The 19,163-nt window shown below is 31.9% G+C and overlaps 1 pseudogene; it reads right to left on the bottom strand.

Moving 5' to 3' along the window:
• Window positions 1-4,717: 4,717 nt before the first annotated feature.
• On the bottom strand, window positions 4,718-5,418 carry LOC148760379 (uncharacterized; annotated as a pseudogene).
• Window positions 5,419-19,163: the final 13,745 nt, after the last annotated feature.

The raw sequence follows: 19,163 nt of genomic DNA, 5'->3' as shown, positions 1-19,163 counted from the left end.
TTGTGAGATGGGTCGAGCCTAGGTCAAGTCTAGGAATTTTAATTTTTTTTTAAATTGAACCTATTTTGTGAGATAGGTCCAACCTAGGTCAAGTCTAGGAATTTCAATTTTTTTTAAATCGAACTTGTTTTGTGAGATGGGTCGAGCCTAGGTCAAGTCTAGGAATTTTAATTTTTTTTATCGAACCTGTTTTGTGAGATAGGTCGAGCCTAGATCAAGTCTAGGAATTTCAATTCTTTAAGTCGAACCTGTTGTGAGATAGGTCGAGCCTAGATCAAGTCTAGGAATTTCAATTTTTAAGTCGAACCTGTTTTGAGATAGGTCGAGTCTAGATCAAGTTTAGAAATTTTCGTTTTTTTTAATTGAACCTATTTTGAGACGAGTTGTGCTTAAATCAAACTTAGAAATTTCATTCTTTTACAAACCCAGGTCAAGCCTAGGGACTTTATGTTTTTAATCAAACTTGTTTTGAGATAGGTCAAGCCTAAATCAAATTGCTAGAATCAAACTTGCCCCAAGATGAATTGAATATGATGTCTATGTTTTTGCACTATTCTTGATTCTCAAGAATGTACAAAGAGGGGCAACTGTAGACACCTATTTCAAAAAATAAAAAAATAAATGATAATGAAATATAATTAAAAAAACCAAAAAAAATAAAATAATAAAATAAGAAATAAATTAAAAAATGAAAAAAAATGAATGAATAGGAAAGGACTGAACATGTGCTCAGCCCCTTCTCCAGTCCATCATTACAGGGCATTAATGCCCTTGAAAGGTAGTCGAATTTTGGGAGGAGTGGTCACCTCTGGCTACCAACCCCTATTGTTTGCCAAAGCCTTATGAAATCATGCTCAGAAAAGCATGATTTCACCTCTAGATCGTCCAAATTTTTGGACAATCCAGTTCTTAAAAAATGGGCTTCGAGCTGATTTGGGGGGAGGAGAAAAACAATTTTTTTGGAACAAAAAACCAGTGAGAATCGGCAATCAAAATCCCTAAGAATCCGTAGCAACCCAAAAATGTAGAGAATCAAAAACCGTAAGTTTTCTAGAGCCATTACCACAAATTCTCAACCAAAAAATATAAAAAAATAAAAGAAAAATACACGATGGGTGAGGATTTTTGAGGGAATGTTTAGTTAGTTTTTAGAGGATTTTGGGGAAGGGTTTTGTGCTGCTGTTTTGGAGGCATCTTGAGTTTTTGATGAGCATGGGTTGCCACCGGTCGCTTAAAGAAGGAAAGGACTTTTCGGGTTAAAGAGAGAGTGAAATTTCGGTGCCACCGTTGGGATTTAAAGAGAGGAGGCCGTTTAGAGATCGACACCGACGGAGAGAGAGGAGATCTTAACTGCCATCGGCGAAGTGAAGGAAAGGAGGAAGCCTATGTGGTGTCGTCGATTAGGAAGTGAAGGAGACTCTTGAAGGTTGCCGCTAGTGAGAGATTTTTGGGGAAAGGGCTACAGCAGTTGAAAGGTTTAGAGGGATCTAGGAGTTTTAAAGGAAGGTCTTTTGGAGGCTGGCTGGTAGAGAGAAGGTAGAGAGGCCGACGGGTAGAGAGAGAAAGTGAGGGGAGGAAATGGGGAGAAAAGAAAGAAAAAGGGATTTTATACCTAGGGTTTAAAGTGAAACGGCATTGTTTTTGGGAAGGTGGAGTGGTGATCAAAACGGCGTATTTTTAGAGGTGGAAAGGCTATGGTTTGTGCACCAAAACGGTGCGTTTTGAAAAGAGGCTACGTAGGCCTTAGGGAGGCAGTTTAGTTGGAACAGGCTGGCTATCTTGGGCCACTTTTAGCCCAGTAAGGTAAATCTTTAATCTTTTTATGGATTTGTTTGTGTTTTAGGTTGGTCTATTTTATTTGTTCTAAATTATTTTAGTATAACATTTTAAAATTTTTTAGATGATAGTTTAAACTTAGGAAATTAATACAAATAAAAAAACAAGAAATAATAAAGCAAAAAATATATTAAATCATATAAAAAAATGTCTAGTTATAAAAAGCACTTAAACCTAGGAGAATATTTATTAAATATGTAAGTTTAGGTAAGTGAAATATATATATGTAAAACAAACAAAATAAATTACTAAATGAAATACGTTTGTAGTAATAGATCTAGACAAATAAAAAAATAGAAAACAAAAAAAAAATAAAACTAGATTAATGAATAAAGCAAATAGATGATTAAAAAAATAGGATAAAATAATTAGTTATTTAATATAGATAAAGTAATCATTTAAGTTTAATACCGATGATGGGATGTTCATTCGGAGCGCGAGAAGTCGTAATTTCGAGTAAACTTCCCTAGGTTAGGGGTTTCGATTAAGACTCCACCAGTACGATGAAAGAGTTTTAATTTGAAATTCCAATGTTCCTAATTTTAAATAAAATAAAAAAACTATATATGCAATCACCAATTAATCAAAATATACAAAACAAAATAAATAGGAAATTAACGATAACAATAAATTCGTTAATCATAATACAAAAGTGGAAAACACATATTCAAAAAATAACAAATTACAGATAATAAAAATATACTTGGTCTAAAAATTTGATTTTGGAGTTTCGTATAATAAATAAGTACCTATATAGTAAAATATATATCAACATAGAAATGGTTATACAAAAACAATCAATAAACGCAAATTATTTGTTTATAATAAACTCACACAAAGAAGAAGTAGTAAATTTCGTGGAAAATAAGAAACGAACATAGAACCTACGAGTGCATCACGTATCATGGTCGCATTGTTAAATGTCATGGCATATAGATATATTTTGTATACGGGTCTAAACCCTGATGATGGGACTTTTCGAGAAAGCTTGCGAAAGCGAGTTTCATCGGTAAACTCCCTAGGTGAAAAGATACCTCCGAACTCCATTAGTATGATTGGAGGGTCCAGAGAAATATCTTTAATAAAAGGCTTTTACCCATATTAGGATTTGCATTCATGAAAACACTGTTTTTTACTCACAAACGACTATCTCGATGATAGGATCTACCAAGTAAACTTGCGAAGGTGAGTTGCTAAGGTATTTCCCTAGGTGAGAGAATACTTCTGGATCCCACCAGTATGATGGGCAGATTCGAAAAGTACACTCAATAAAGGATTTTTGTTTGGCATTATCCTAATTTTATGCCACGCATTTCACAATTGCATAATGTGCATGTTAAACCCGTAAAAAATGAAATAAAATATTCTAATAAAAGATTAAATAAATAAATAACAATGAAGGAAATATAAGAATAAAATTAATGGGTTAGGATAATATATAATTAAATGGTACCGTTTGTGAAACGGGCGTCACGGGGGTGTTAATCCTTCCCCGTGCGTAACCGTACTCTCAAACCCAAATCTAAAGGATATGTAGACTAGTTTATTGTTCTTTCGACGGACTTAAAATTAATTTATGATTTCATTGAGTAAGACAAAATAGGGTGGCCAATCACACCTAAGAAAAAAAAAAGATTGGTGGCGACTCCCAAATCACACCACGTCTAGCGGTAGAGTTCTTGGACATGCACTTTACAACACTACCTCAAGAAGATGTCTATTTTTTTTCTCGATAACTCGATTTTAAGAGGGTGTATCAATACAAGAAGATTGATGGAGAATGCCATTATGAATCATATAGGACTAAAATTTATCACAAAAATATTCTTCGGCGTTATCATTTCGCAATGTGCTCACAAAAACATTAAACTGTGTTTTTATTTCAGCAAAAAAGGCACAAAAAATAGAGAATAACTTGAAACAATTTTTCATTAAGTATAGCCAAGTGACACAAGAATAGTCGTTAACAAAAGTAACAAAGTATTTAAAATTAGACTTAGACACAATAGGACAAAAACCCCAAACATCATAATGGACTAACTCAAAAGTGGACACAACCTGCTTATTGACTCTAAAAACTGAATGGAGACGATGATGTTTGATAAACTGATATGACTCACAACCTAACGATGATACATTTTGAAATCGAGGACATAATTTCTTTAAAGAAGATAGATAAGGATGTCTCAACCAACAATACATCTCAAAGGGGGTCAATACACTTGAACAAGCTATAGATCTCAACACTTGTGTGTCAAGGTAGTAGAGACCTCCAAACTTATGACCTCTATCAATATTCTACTTCATCATAAGTTACTGAAATAGACAAATATCGAGAAATAATGAGATATAACAATTAAAGGGATGAATGAGTTTACTAACAGAGATTAGATTAAAAGAAAACCTAGGTAGATTTAAGACATTCAACAACAAATTTGATAGAGTTGGATTAATAGTTCCAAAACCAAGAACACAAAAGGTTGACCTATCTACTAAAGTAACATTATAGGAGGTTGTACGTGATTGGAAAGTGGAAAATAGATTCGAATTACTTATCATGTGATCTAAGGCACCAAAATCAATGACCTATTTGGATGATAGGGAAATAAGACATGTAGTGGAGTTACTTGACTCAATGATAGCAATGATAGGAGAAGTAGTGGATTTTAATTATTCCTGGTATTGAGAGAATTAGGCAAATTCATCTACAAAAACTAGAATAGTCTTCTCAAAAGATAAAGTATTAGAAGCTACAACATTTGCTAACTGACCTCATTGAGACTTATTTTGGAGTTTCTTACAAAAAATGATTTGTATGGCTCGGCTCGTGATAATAATAACACACAATTCCTCATGACTCCTAACTACGACAATCAACATCTCAGTTAAGATTGCCCGTTCCCTCACTTTTATTACCACTCTTGTTATTTTGACGACTTACAAGAGTGTTGTCATTAGTTTGAGCCAACATGGAGCTAAAGCTTTCTATACGAAATACTTTCGTAAAGGTGTCATGTAAGGAGGAGATCTCGAAGCTAGAAAGAATTTAAGATTTGACAGTCTCAAGCTTTGAAGGGAGACTCGCAAGAAAACTCATAACCGTCATTTGCTCCCATTGAACTTGTTGAACCTTCACATTAGGACTAAAAGGCAACAGAATATTAAGCTCTTCATAAATTCCTCTAAAATCCATAAAATAGGCTATGAGAGACCTATCTTGTTTCTTTTCACCATAAAATGTTTCACATATCTCATAAATACGAAAGATATTCCCTTTACTAAAATATAAAAAATCTAAAAAATTCATCAACTCTTTAACAAACTCACAATGATTAATTAGGCTAATAATCTCACTGTAAATAGAATTTTGAATCTATAAGAATAGCTGTGCGTCTTCCCTGATCCAGTTTACCTTGTATTATTAGTAAGAAAATCATTAGTAATATGATCATCCTTATCAATACTTCTTAAATAGGCTTGAACTATCTTGCTCCAATCCAAATACTTGGAACCATTAAGCTTATACTTTGTGACCTTTGTCATCATAGGAATCACATTAGCCACTAACATTGATTTGTTCTCTAGCACAGGCTTTACCATCTTGAAAACCCAATAAGAAAACCCAACAAGAGTACCAAACTATCTTGTTGAAACCTTCCAATGTGAACACCAGATAAGAAGAATCTTCAATGTGAAGACTAGAGGATAAGACGGAGTGAAAATCTAACAGATGCCCTTCAAACGTCGAAGCGTGGAACAGAACCAGAAACTTAAAGTGGCACGTGATAACCACTCATAGGGACTACAGTGGCTAGATTTTAGGAAAAAGCCTATTGGCAAATGGGTTTCCTTCTAGTGCAAGTTGTGAGATCAGATTATCACTTTATATGGGTGATCTAGGTTTAGGTGAAAAAGAGAAACAAAGAACTCTAATTCAAAGGAAACAGATTAGCCAAAACAACTCTAATACCATGTTATTTTGGAAGAGAAAACTCAGCAAATTAATTCATAATACATCATCTATATATACAGCCTAAACATCTCTAAAATAGGAAAAGAATAAAGAAAATAAAGAAAATAAAGTTCTTATAATTATCATGATTCCTAATTCCTATAATTATGATGATCCCTAATTTCTATAATTACTTTAATTAATAAGGAAATATTTACAGATTTCCTATTCTATAATAATATGAAATGCATGACTATGAAATGGTATGTGATGTAGTTACCACATGTATGATGATTTATGAACGAAAAAGATTGATGAAATTTAAAAAAAGAATGAATTCAAAGTATATATTATGGGTTTGATTGACCCTCAATCTAAGAGAAACGTGGGTGAGGCTGATGTGCCACTCACGAAAGGTAATAAAGAATCTAAGACAGTGGGGATTATTTTACTATTCGTCTTAAGTTGGGGTAGGGACTAGTCAACTCGAGGCTAGAGTGCCACTCAAAATGAGCTCAAAAGAAATTCGTGGTAGTGGGGACTATTTCACTATCCATTTCAAGTAGGGTGGGCAGCACTCATTATAGATAAAGTGATGTAAACAAGTTAGACAAGGTATGCTATTTATGTATTGTTGTCATGATCAATGTCAAGTTATATGAGAATGTGAAATGATTGTATAGAGGTATAATGAGTACAGAAAATGGAAAAAGAGTAAATACTCAAATGTGATGAAAGGAACCCACTGTATAGGGTTTGAATGAATGGTTTGTACCGCCACTAAAGGTAAGGTGTTGATACCTAAAGGTAATGAAATCTCTTGTTTTCTCCTCATAAATGTTTTGTATGTGGCATTACAAATTGTTTATCCAAATGTTTGCATAACTTGGATTTAAATTGCTTTTGAGAAAAATGATTTCAAATGATGATTATTGACCATCGAAAGGAACTATGTGAATGTTTATAAATCTCATGACATTTTCGCAAAGTATGTTTTATTGTAAAAACCTTTCCTCTTAGCTTGTTCTTTTCCCGTATTCACTCATGGAATCTTTGTGACTCATACATTAGTTTCCCATATTTTTATAACAAATCAGTGATAGTTGTCTAGCCACCCGCGTTATAGAAACATGATATGTTTTTCTTTCGATAGGTGACATAACAGCCCTCTTGAAGCCTTGGAATCAAGTCATGTTTTGTTCGACTAGTTGTTTTTTTATTATTGTTCATAAATACTTGTTTATGTTGAATGTTAAGCCAATGAATGGTATTTGACTTATATAAAAATGTGTAAATGTTAAGGACGATGGCTTGAAAGCCAATGCGAGAACTTGGGTTGAATGACAAAGTACATGAAATGTAAATGTTATAGATATTGTGAATGAAATGCTTATACATTGTTTATATTGAGAAGTTTCATATTCATGTATTAACATCTATGTATGGATGTATACATTAATTGTGATAAATGTTCTATGTGTGATGATAGTGGCAAAGGAGTCACCTATGAATGATGTTAAGAATTTGAGAAGGAGTCACCTATGAATGATGTTAAGAATTTGAGAATATAGTGCCCCAGAAAGCAAGTATATGCTCATGATTATATTTCATTTATTTTATTTGCAATGAAAGCACATTTTGATAATAAGACGAAAAGGTTGCTTTACGTAAATATTTATTATCTAGTTATAAAGGTACCATGATTCTATTATGATATTAAAATACATTTGTATGAAAAGTCATACATAGGAGACATGTATTTCAATTCAAATAAAAAATTGTTCACAACCATATAATAAAGCTAATCACTTTGTTATGTTAAGGCTGCAGTGTCTAAGTTACTTTTAACGAAAAAAATGTGATTCATTTCAAGGGAATGATAAGTATCAAATCATCAAAATCATTGACTTTAAGTAATGACACTATAACATGAATTGGAATCACATCAAAATCAAATTTAAGTTTTAATCGTTACTTAAATCTTGATCTCCCATTTGTGCATTTACTTATGGTAGAACCAAAATCCTAATGGATAGTGGACTCGTGTTTTATCTCCTTGTAATCTTTAACATACCATGGGCATGATCATCTTAATGCATTGATCTAGACTCTGTATGTTGAGATTATAATTAAGGTGAGCATTTGAGAACATATATCTAAATAATGGAGTTCATAACATTAACATCACTTCTAGTGATTTCAGAAAGATTAGTGATTAATCTAGGCCTAGTGGATAGATGAATTAGCTACCCATTACATTTTGATACTCAAAAGATAATATCTAGAGTATTGGATCACCAATTAGATGAAATCTAAGACTAAGGGGAAAAATTGACATAAAGGGTAAAATGGTAATTTTATCTTTTGTCGTTGTATGGTTACAAGTGTTCATAACATAAGGTTTGCAATTTGGACAACCAATATTGAATATTAAATATTAGATCATTTCTTGTAATTGTAGTTTATCTAAAAGTGCAATCATGAATCTATAGTGTAGTGATTTTATGGTTAATAAACTTGAATTATCTGGATAAGATTAAGAGTAATTTTAAGTTTATTGGAGCTTGAAATATCTATGTTTAAATAGATTTCCTAGTTAACTTTGTAGAATTCAACTTATTTAAGTTGGAATACATGTTTTATTTAATTATTTAAATTTATGTTAAAAAATGGTAACTTTACATATTGTCTTAATTGAGACAAAAGTTGTCTCAATTTAGATAAGGAACATATGTTGTCTTAATTAAGATAAGAGTTATTTTAATTTAGACAAGAGTATATGTGTTGATTTAAGACAAGAGATGTCTTAATTATATAATTTTATTTTTGGTAAGTCAACAAATTGTCTTAATGAATAAATGTTTTTTTAGGCAAAAGTTGTCTTAAAACGAAGAATTTTAATTAAGATAATTATTGTCTTAAGATTAAAATAATATTGGAGGATTTTAATTATAATTAAAGAATTAAATTATTTATTCTTTATTTATAAATAATTATAATTTTTTGATAAATTATAAGAGTCCATGTTTGATCAGGATTCCTTTATTTATTATTAATTCGTTTTAATTAAAGATGAATAATAATAAAATAGAATAATTATTCAATAAGAAATTCTATTTTGACTTGGACAAATAATTATAATTAAATAAATAAATTATTTATTTTTTAATTATAATTATAATTATTATTGAAAGAGTATGGTACAATCATAACATTTTATGGATGACCAACTTGGACTCTTGATAGGAATTTATTTTTAATTAAAAAAGAAGAGCCATCAAGAAACAAAAAAATTAAAAGTCTTGGCTACACCTTATAAATGAGGAAAAAAATTTTCATTTTTTTTAAGGTCGAAACCCTAAGTTCAAAAGTTCTTCTAAGAATCTCCCATAATCCCCCCTCTTTTTAGCTTTTAGATCTCCAATCTTGGTATATTTTTTTCTAAAAACCTTCACAAGAAAAACAATAATAGATTTAAAGAAAAAAAAGAGAGATATTCAATTGTTACCATCTTGATTTAGCATTCCAGACATTATCTACTCAAGGTTTAAGTTGAAAGTCATTCTTGAAGAATAAGTGGTAAGTTTATTTGGTTGAGAAATCAATCTTTGGTGTGGTGGTGAATTTACTATAATTCACTAGGAGTCCAGAATCTAGAATCTTGTAAAGAAAAAACCTATTTCAATAATTTGGGCATAACTTTCTCTCTGGAGGTCCAAACGATGTGATTCTGTAGGCATTGGAAAGCTAAAATAATAAGGCTACAATTGTTATATTTACCATTTTGCCTAGTTCGAATGGGATCAAAGAGAAAAATTCATCACATATTGCTAGTCAATGTGAACCAAATTTGAGGAACAGAATCAAAGAAGGGTATGTTCATCATTCTTTATAGATTCTTGATTTTTATGGATATGATTACATGATTTTGCAATAAGTATGATGTGTGACTTTTGCTTGTGTATTTGGATTGCTTGATTCAGTAGTTAGAAAATTTTTGCAATCCATTGTTTACACAAACACATCAATGCACAAAGATCCAATCTCCAACAAATGAATGATGATTGAATGACTATAAATGGCTTACTGGGGCCTAGTGTGCCATACCCATGTAGGTGTTGTTTAATTTTCCACCCATGTAAGTATACGTATCACAAAGATAATATAGTGATGAGTAAAGTGTCGATCTCACAAAGAATTGAATTAATTTTTACTGTTAACTACTAAAATTAACACACCTTAAATTTATCTAAACAATTAAAATTAAAATTAAAACTAATAAACTAATAAATAAAACTAATCTAAAATATATCACATAATTATTTTATTAACTTCTAGTGATCACCAGACCTAAGATTATGATATCCCTCAATACTTCATTTGATTATTGTCTCTCTCTCTTAACTTAGTTTAATGAATTAAGTTATTAACTTAAAGTCCTAAATTATTTACAAGCTTCTATCGAGTTTCTCATAAAAATACCTTTCCCAATTAATTTATTATATCTTTATGCAAATTAAATTGAAGAAAGATTCATTAAGTTCGTGCTCTAATTTTGGCTACTTATGGCTTATAAGTGTATGTCTACCCTAAATGCAAATCAAATCACCTAATCAACTAAGTGCATTCGATCATACACTATTCTATTCAAGGTTTACCTAAATCTCCTCCCTCAAGGTTCAATCTAGGTTTCCAATTATGACCTTCAACACTTAAATTTAAATTTGAACTCATAATTCTATGCCTTGTAATGAAATAAAAGAATAAAGTAAAAGAAAGATGGATTTACTTTGTTGTATTGGCCGACCATAAAAATCAATGAATAAGTACTTAGCTTTATGATGGATCTAAATAATCCCAAACCCACAACAGAACCCTCAATTATTGGATACCAAAAGTTAGCAAAGTTTGGGTTAATGATACTTTAAACCAATTCACTTTTGCTTTCATAATCGATTGGTGATACCATATACTTCTGCCTTTCTGGCTTGATATTGATCTTTTTAGACTCTTCCCATCTATACCAATTTTCCTTTGAGATGGAAATCAAACCTTTCCTTCATGAACATTTCTTGTGCTATGATTATCAACATATCAATGGCAGGGTATGTGCTAAACGCACTAAGGAAATTGCTGATCAATCTAGCACCTATACCTGTGAAAGCTACAACTTTCTGCTGCATGGAAATTGTGCACAACAACAGTTGCCTATTTAGATAACACACCCTCTCCACTCTGAACACTGCCTTGATCTGTTTTCCCATGAATGGTTGCCTTCCATATGTGATAAATGTGCTTGCATAGCTCTAGATTTCAAATACAGCTGCAAATGTTGCTCCTTCAATCTTGATTACTTGTGTGCTTAAAAACATATGAAGAAGGCCGATGGAGATGCGAGCGTCAAGAACAAAAAAACACCATTCAACATTTCATCCACTTGCATGGTTTGAGCCTTTTCAACTATAGGAAGATAAGTCCATTTTACATCAATTGCAATTGGTGTGAAGAGCCTTTATCAGGCAAGTTTTATGGTTGCCTTGATTGCTACTTCTTCTGTCACAACCCGGTACTCTCTTCGAGCCCATGACAACCGTTGTGATGTCCCGATAGACATTCATCACCCAGAATGCCGATCGGAATCTCGCAAGGCTTTTATATCAGTTTCTTACCTCCTCTGTGATCAATAGTTGTAAAATAACATGTTTTGAGAAGTTATAAACTATTTTCAAATCAAAACAATAGAAAAATAATTTTTGTTTCACAGGGGCATTTTGGTCATTTTTCCACACTAATCTCGAAGCCAGTTAAAAATATAATATACGAGTGGAAAACACATATTTCATAATCAAGAATATATTTAGATGTCTAAAACATTCATTTTAAATGAAATTATATCTATTTGAATATAACAAAATTATTCAATAAAATATTCTAATTTCTTATAAAATAATATTTATAGAGTTACCGGTAAATAATTTTTGTAGCAAAAAAGCTAAATAAATTCATACATACTGTAATACAGATAACCAAAGTATAAAATTTAATTTACAGTGACACGTGGGCCCATGAATGACCAAAAGTATCATAAGAAATGAACCTACAATTTTTGGATGATGCAAGTCCAACTGTAGTCCTCGACGATACCAGCTATCTACAATCTATTCTGAGCCTGAAATGGGTGGAAAGGAGGGTGATGAGATTATAAAATCCCAGTGAGTAAACAAACATCATTTAAATCGGCTAAAGCCGAGTAAAATGAGACAATCAAAATATCCCATCACATTACGTATTTCACAATTTGAAAATTCATCCCAACCCATGCAAACGATTGTATTTCATTTAATTTCTCATTAAGGCTTATGACTTTCATAAACATTTGGCTCATGCCATCAAATAGTACTCGATGACACCTTGATCAGAGGCGTACACTCGAGCCCGCCAAGGCTGTTAAAAATTTCGTATACACGTAAAACATATTTTTATTTCATTTTGAAAACACAACTGTTCCTCGCCGTTAGCGGAGTTCATCATCATGAGGTGGTTTGGTGTGACGTGAACTCTAACAATACCTTAAGAGATACCTTACGCACCTCTCCGACCGAAGTATGAATATAACCGGATTTCGTGCCCCTCTAATAGGCTGGTCCACAGAACCCGCCCACTGCAGCAAGCTAAACCCACCATACAATAAAATTTGCAATAGCATGACATGACAATTATTTTATTTTACAGCCTCTCAAGGAAATCAATAATTCGTGCATTTTCAGCATATTTAGCAATTCAACCATTCATGCCAATATTGCCATAAGCCAATCAATTAAAACCATAAATTTACAATATATCAAGTGGTCTCCAATTACTCTATTTTCAAAGTCATCATTCAATTTCAAGACAATTTATAAATTCATTTCATTTAAACACATTTTTCATAAAATTCACAAAATCGAATAAAAAGACCACTTTAGATAATCAAAATGATGATAAGGTTACTCACTTCACAATAGCGGGATTTCTACGTCGCTATTGATTCGTACTCATATAATTATTCCTATTTGCCAGTCACCTACGTCGTTCAGCACGCTCCCACAACAAACTTTCCTAGCAACAATTTAAATTGAATATACTTAGTGCATAAATTCCACTTCTCTCTCTCATTCTATCATAAATCTACATTATTTCTCCTCATTTCTTCCAATATTTTACCATTCAACTTAACACTCTCAACCAAATTATGCATCTAAATTCCTCCAACATCAATAATTCTTCACAATGAATCATTTAAAATTTCTTAACATCATTCGAGCACTATTCGTAAATTTCACATTTTCTTCTTTACTTTAGTCCTATGACACCTCCTAATAAAATATTTAAATATTATATTAAAGTAATTTAAATTTAATTCATATCACCAAATAACCAATGTATAATTAAATAAAATGAGCTAGCCTCTATATAATCCAATTTCACAATAAGCCATGGAGTAGAGTAAAGAAATTTTACCCAATTAGGCTAAGTTAGCCCAAGTCTCCACCTTCCTTTTCTTTTGGACTTTTCTTCCTTTGTTGTTTTTGGACCATTTTTCATGAACTCTTCCCATCTCTTTCTAATTAGGCCATGCCCATTCTTTCCTTATTGGGTCATGTCCATTTATATGCATATATGTAGATATATATATATATATATATATATATATATATATATATATATATATATTTATATTTTTTTTCTTTTCTTTTCTTTCCTCTTCTTTTCTTTTCTTTTCTTTTTTCTTTTTCTCTTCCTCTTCTCTCCAGCCGACCAGCAGCTTCTTGCTTATCTTTCTTTTTCCTTTCTCATGTACAAGAGCTATCCACAATTTCCTCTCTCTCTCACGCCGGCTACAACTTCTTGTCTTTTAACCAAGAAATTTTTAGCAGCTAGAGCTGCTCATATACACATCAAAATCAGCAGTTAAGCTGCTCTATTTCTCTTCAAAATCAACAGTTAAGCTGCTCTATTTTTCCTTCAAAAATCAGCAGCCAAAGCTACAAAGATTAGCAACCAAAACCATACCATTCAGCATTCAAAATCAGCAGCAAAAATTGCACTTTTCAGCCTTCAAAATCAACAGTTAAAGCCTCAAAAATCAGTAGCCAAAGCTGCTCCTTCCATCCTCAAAATCAGTTCTTTCCTCCTCCAAAATTTGCAACAAAATCCCCCCTCAACTCAACTCTTTCTCCTCTCACTTTATTTCCCACGCTCGGCTTTCTCTTCTTTTTTTTTTTCCTTTTCTCTCGACTGCTTCTTTCTTCTTTCTTTCCTTTGTTCTTTTGTTTCTCTTTTATTCTCCCTCACAACCGACTTCTCTCTTCTTCTATGTCTTCTTCACTTTACTTATTTTTTTATTTTTTTTTGTTTCATGAATCTTCCAATTTGTTTTCTTCCAATTTGCCCCCCCCATCAAACAATTCAAAGAGTTTTTTGACTCTTTTTATTGACCACATGGGCAACTGCCCATGTTGGTCTATCTTTATCTATATATATATATATATATTATATATATATATATATATATATATATATACTATTATTAATTTGCTATATGTTCATTTTATTTCTCTCATTAATTCCACTACATATCCTTTAATCTTTATATTTCAAACTCAATCCTTTTAATATGTCTAAAAATTTCAATTTTTATCTATCTTCATTCCTCTGTACGTGTACTATCAAATTATCAAAATTGCACTTCAACGCGGTATTACTATAATATTTAAATATTCACTTATCCGCGTTGGCTCGACTTAGCAAAACACTTGTATTTCACTTTCTTTGCTCATTTCCAAAAATTTATTTGTATTTCTTCTCCCCCACTTGGATCAACCATATGATCCTTCTTCATAACTGATTTTGATTTCGACATCTGATTAAATATTAATATTTTAATATTATTTTATTAATAAAATATTATTTTATTCTAAAAATTTTCTCTTGTCTCCTTGGTACCTAAAATACCTTATTATGCCTCAATTGACTTCCGAATCCCCCTTTTATCTCACAAATTATCTTTCGATAAAAATATTATAATTTTATTGTTATTTCCTAGCGTGCGGAATATTTTATCCTAAACGATTTCTTTCATCTTTCATAACTTTTAAACATTATAATTGACCTCAATTTGCATCCGATCAACTTTATTAATCACTGTTTCAAAATATGGGGTATTACATCTTCCTTCATGAATCATGCACTTGGGAGATGCACAAAAAGCTGCAGCATCCTTTTCATCCGTCTAACCATCTTTACTTGCAAGTTGGCAATCTTTCAGCCTCTTGCAATGCTTGCAAAGATTGACTTCAAACTTCATATTGTTCAGATCAACCTTATGTTACGAATCAACACTATTGTTGTTATCAATGCAACTTTTGGCTTCATTTGTGCTGTGCAAGATACCTACCTACTCTCAAGAATAACTGTCATGAGCATGACCTCACCTATTTGCGAAGTCGCCTTAGCATGGACATTTTGAAGTGCGATGATTGTCAAAATGAGGCTTTTTACCACTGTGTGTAGTGCGGTCTCAATTTTGATTTCAAATGTGCTTCAATACCATCTAAAGTGAAACATAGATATCATAGGCATGAACTTTTCCTTAAAAATTTAGTTAGAGAATATGATTCGGGAGAATATTATTGCGATATATGTGAAGACAAAAGGAACTCAAACCATCATGTGTATTGTTGTGAGAAATGCAAATATGTAGCTCATATTGAATGTGTTCTCAATGAGGTATGACCTACCATATTCTTTTTTTGCCCAATCCATTTGCTTCACTCTCTTTTTGTGTTACTAATATATAATGTAAATGTTTGACTCAGCATAAATCAACCAAAAAATTGTTGCGCTTAATACTCGGGTTTATGACTATGGAATTTGACCATGGGGCGACCTCCCTTAAGGTGGATGGAACAAGGTGAATCAAAGTAGGGCAATCCAGAATTTCTTTCTGAGCTTCGTGAAACAACTGATACTAGTATTTACAAAAGTCAACAACTTAAGGTACAACATCATAAACAACAATTCTTGAAGCAATTTGATTCTTAGTCTTTGCTAAGGTAATATTGTAAAAATTCTTTACATTGCAAAACTCAATGTCTTAGTGTCATGTTAAAATTGTCATGAAATAAATTTCACATATATACTCACACACACACACACATAAGTAGGTAAAAGTGTTCATAGATTGAGTAGTGGAACTCAATTTGCGAGTTAAAGGTTGAAATTAATTAAAGTGAAATTTGGAAAAATATTAATAGCCCTCAAAACTCAAAAGTTATATTTTTCATTAATTTTAAAATTTGAATTTATTAAATCTTTGTAAAAGGAAAGTTTAATAATGCTATTTTATGCTCAAAGAGGTACAAAGGTGATTCATAACTTGAGATAGTTGCCAGATTTTCTCAAATATATAATTAGTATTAATATTTGTTGATTGGTTTTCATGGGGGAGAATTCTTGTGAACTTCACTTATTAAATTGATTTTAAATGAGATTTTTATCTTAAAATTTAAAATGACATGAAAGCATGAGAATTGTCTAAAATAATATAATAAGTTTTTATTATTAATGCTTCTTTCCTTAATTCTTTTCTGAATAGTACCTCAACATATAGTAACCTTCTCTGTTGTTTTTTTTTTCTTTATCTTTCAAATGCAAATTGAATATTTCATCCATGAACATCTTTTGGATTTTCGTGAGGTATTTGAGGAAGATGAAAAGCCTACATGCCAGGTTTGCAAGTTGAAAATTTTTGGTCCGTTATATGTATGTAAAAAATGTCGTTATTATTACATACACAAAGCATGCTATGAATTGCCCCCTGAGGTGTTACATCCTCTTCATCCCCATCCTTTAAGCTTTTTGACTAGACATCCTAATACTACACTCGAGCTCTTCATATGTGATGAATGTGGGGACCTTGCGAATGGGTTTTTTTACTTCTTCTTCAAGTGTCGACAGTTCAGGGTTGATGTGAAATGTGGAGGATTGAGTGGTCTTAGAAATCAAGGGCAAAGGCTAAAAGAAATGGACAGAAAAACTAAGTTATCCCATTTTAATCACGAACACATGCTGGTACTTGGCAATGTAGTAATTATATTTTTTGTGTAGTATGATAAGATATTCATATTATTTAAACATAATTAATAATCTAATAATTTTTTATTTATATATATTAATGTCATCACATTAATAATTCGGCTAACTTTATTTTTAATATATTTGTCAACATTTAACAAAAGAAATTATTTGTCAAGATGGTACAGGCTTTGGGTGTTTTCCTTCCGTACTTGGGCTCGAATCACATCAGCAACAAAATAGACTAATTTTATTCAATTATTTAAATGGGTATTATAATCAAGTTCGGGGCGGGTACTCGCGAAACTCGAATATAAAATAACCAGATTTGGGTAACGGGGTATCTAAAGAGTGATACCCAAACCCGACCTGAATCTCAATTTAGGTAGTGAAATCACTACCCAAACCCGTTCTGAACCCATTTATTGAGTACCCTAACTCAGTATAACCAGGTTGGGTACCAGCGGATACCTTATAATAAGGTACCCGTTGACATCCCTACTTAAGGTATAGCATCATAGACAATAGTATAAAATTTTCTCCTAACTCTTGAAGCAATTTGACTCCTAGTCTTTGATAATGACAATATTGTACAAAATGTTTTGCATGGCAAAACTCAGTGTCTTAGTGTTATGTTAAAATTGTAATAAAATAAATTTCACATATGTTAGTAAGTGAAAGTGTTTATGGTAAAGGAGAAGGATTTGACGAAAGTGTTTATGGTAAAGGAGAAGGATTTGACCCCCTGATCTTTATGGAGGATTTTTAATGAAATTGATGCTCTTTATGTTGGTATTGGAAAAATATTAATAGTCCTTGAAACTCAAAAGTCATATTTTTTATTAATTTAAGTTTTGAAATTATTAAATCTTTGCGAAAGGAAAGTTTAATAATGTTATTATATGCTGGAAGAGGCAAAAAGGTGATTCACAGCTTGAGATGTTGTCACATTTTCTCAACAAAAATTGACAAATATTTAATTGCAATTTATGTGGGTTCTTTGGTTTTCATGGAAGAGAATTCCTGTGAACTTCATTTATTAAATTGATTTTAGGTGAGATGTTTCTCTTAAATTTTAGAATGACATTAAAGCATGTAGAGAGAATGGTTTTAGATTAATATAATAATTTTTCATTATTAGTGAATCTTCCTTAATACCTTTTTTGAATATCATTAAAACAGAGTAACTGTCTCTTTTGTTTTTTTTTTTTTTTTACCTTTCAGATGCAAATTCATCATTTCAACCATTATCATCCTTTGAATTTTCATGAGGTACAAAAAGAAGATGAAAATCTTGGCTGCAAGGCTTGCAAGCTGGAAATTCATGGTCCAGCCTAAATCTATAAAGAATGTGGATATTACCTACACAAAGCATGCACTGAATTGCCCAATGAGGCGGTACATCCTCTTCATCCCCAACATGCTCTAAACCTTCTTACTAGATCTCTTAATACCAGGCACTTTATATGTGATGAATATGGGGACATTTCATATGGTTTTCTTTACTTTTGCTTTGAGTGTCAGTTCAAGGTTGATGTGAAATGTGCAGGACTGAATGCTCATAGAAATCAAGGCCAAAGGTAGAAAGAGATGGCTAGAAAAACTAAGATATCTCATTTCAGTCATGATCACAAGTTGGTACTTGGTAGTGCAAAGAAAGGCTACTACTGTAGCTATTGCCAACTAGAGATCTTTGGTCTAACTTACTGTTGCCTAGACTGCAATGATATTTATGTTCTTCATGAATCTTGTCTTAGATTTCTTGAAAAGATGCAACACCCCTTTCATCCGCTACAGCTGCTTAGGGCAAAAATATTCCTTACAAAAAGTTGCCATGCCTATGATTTCTGATTTGTTGGCATCAACTATAGTTGTTTAGAGTGTGACTTACATCTCCATCCTACATGCCTTAATTCCATGAAGCAGGCTCTAAAATTTAACCTTCGAACATGCAACCTTGATTTTTTCCATTTTGGGATAGGTTGCCAAATGCTCTTCAATGGATATACATGTCTTAGATGTGATGAAAGTTGTGCTGGACCCTCTGTTTCTGTATTGAGGCTAATATAAGCCTTCATTTGGAATGTTTTCCCATACCATAAATGGTTAAATCTACACATCACAGTCATCCACTTGTTTTTAAGAATTCATTTATTTAGGATGATATAAAAGAGTATTATTCTGATATTCGTGAAGAAGAAAGATTTGCAAATGTCACATCTATTATTGTGAAGAATGTCAGGGCAGCTCGTTACTCATA

The sequence above is a fragment of the Theobroma cacao genome, chromosome 10 (assembly GCF_053813885.1).
Source record: "Theobroma cacao isolate CCN51 chromosome 10, ASM5381388v1, whole genome shotgun sequence".
NCBI classification, from domain to species: domain Eukaryota; kingdom Viridiplantae; phylum Streptophyta; class Magnoliopsida; order Malvales; family Malvaceae; genus Theobroma; species Theobroma cacao.
The sequence above is the reverse complement of the archived record's forward strand: the minus strand, read 5'-3'. Positions and strand labels throughout refer to the sequence as shown.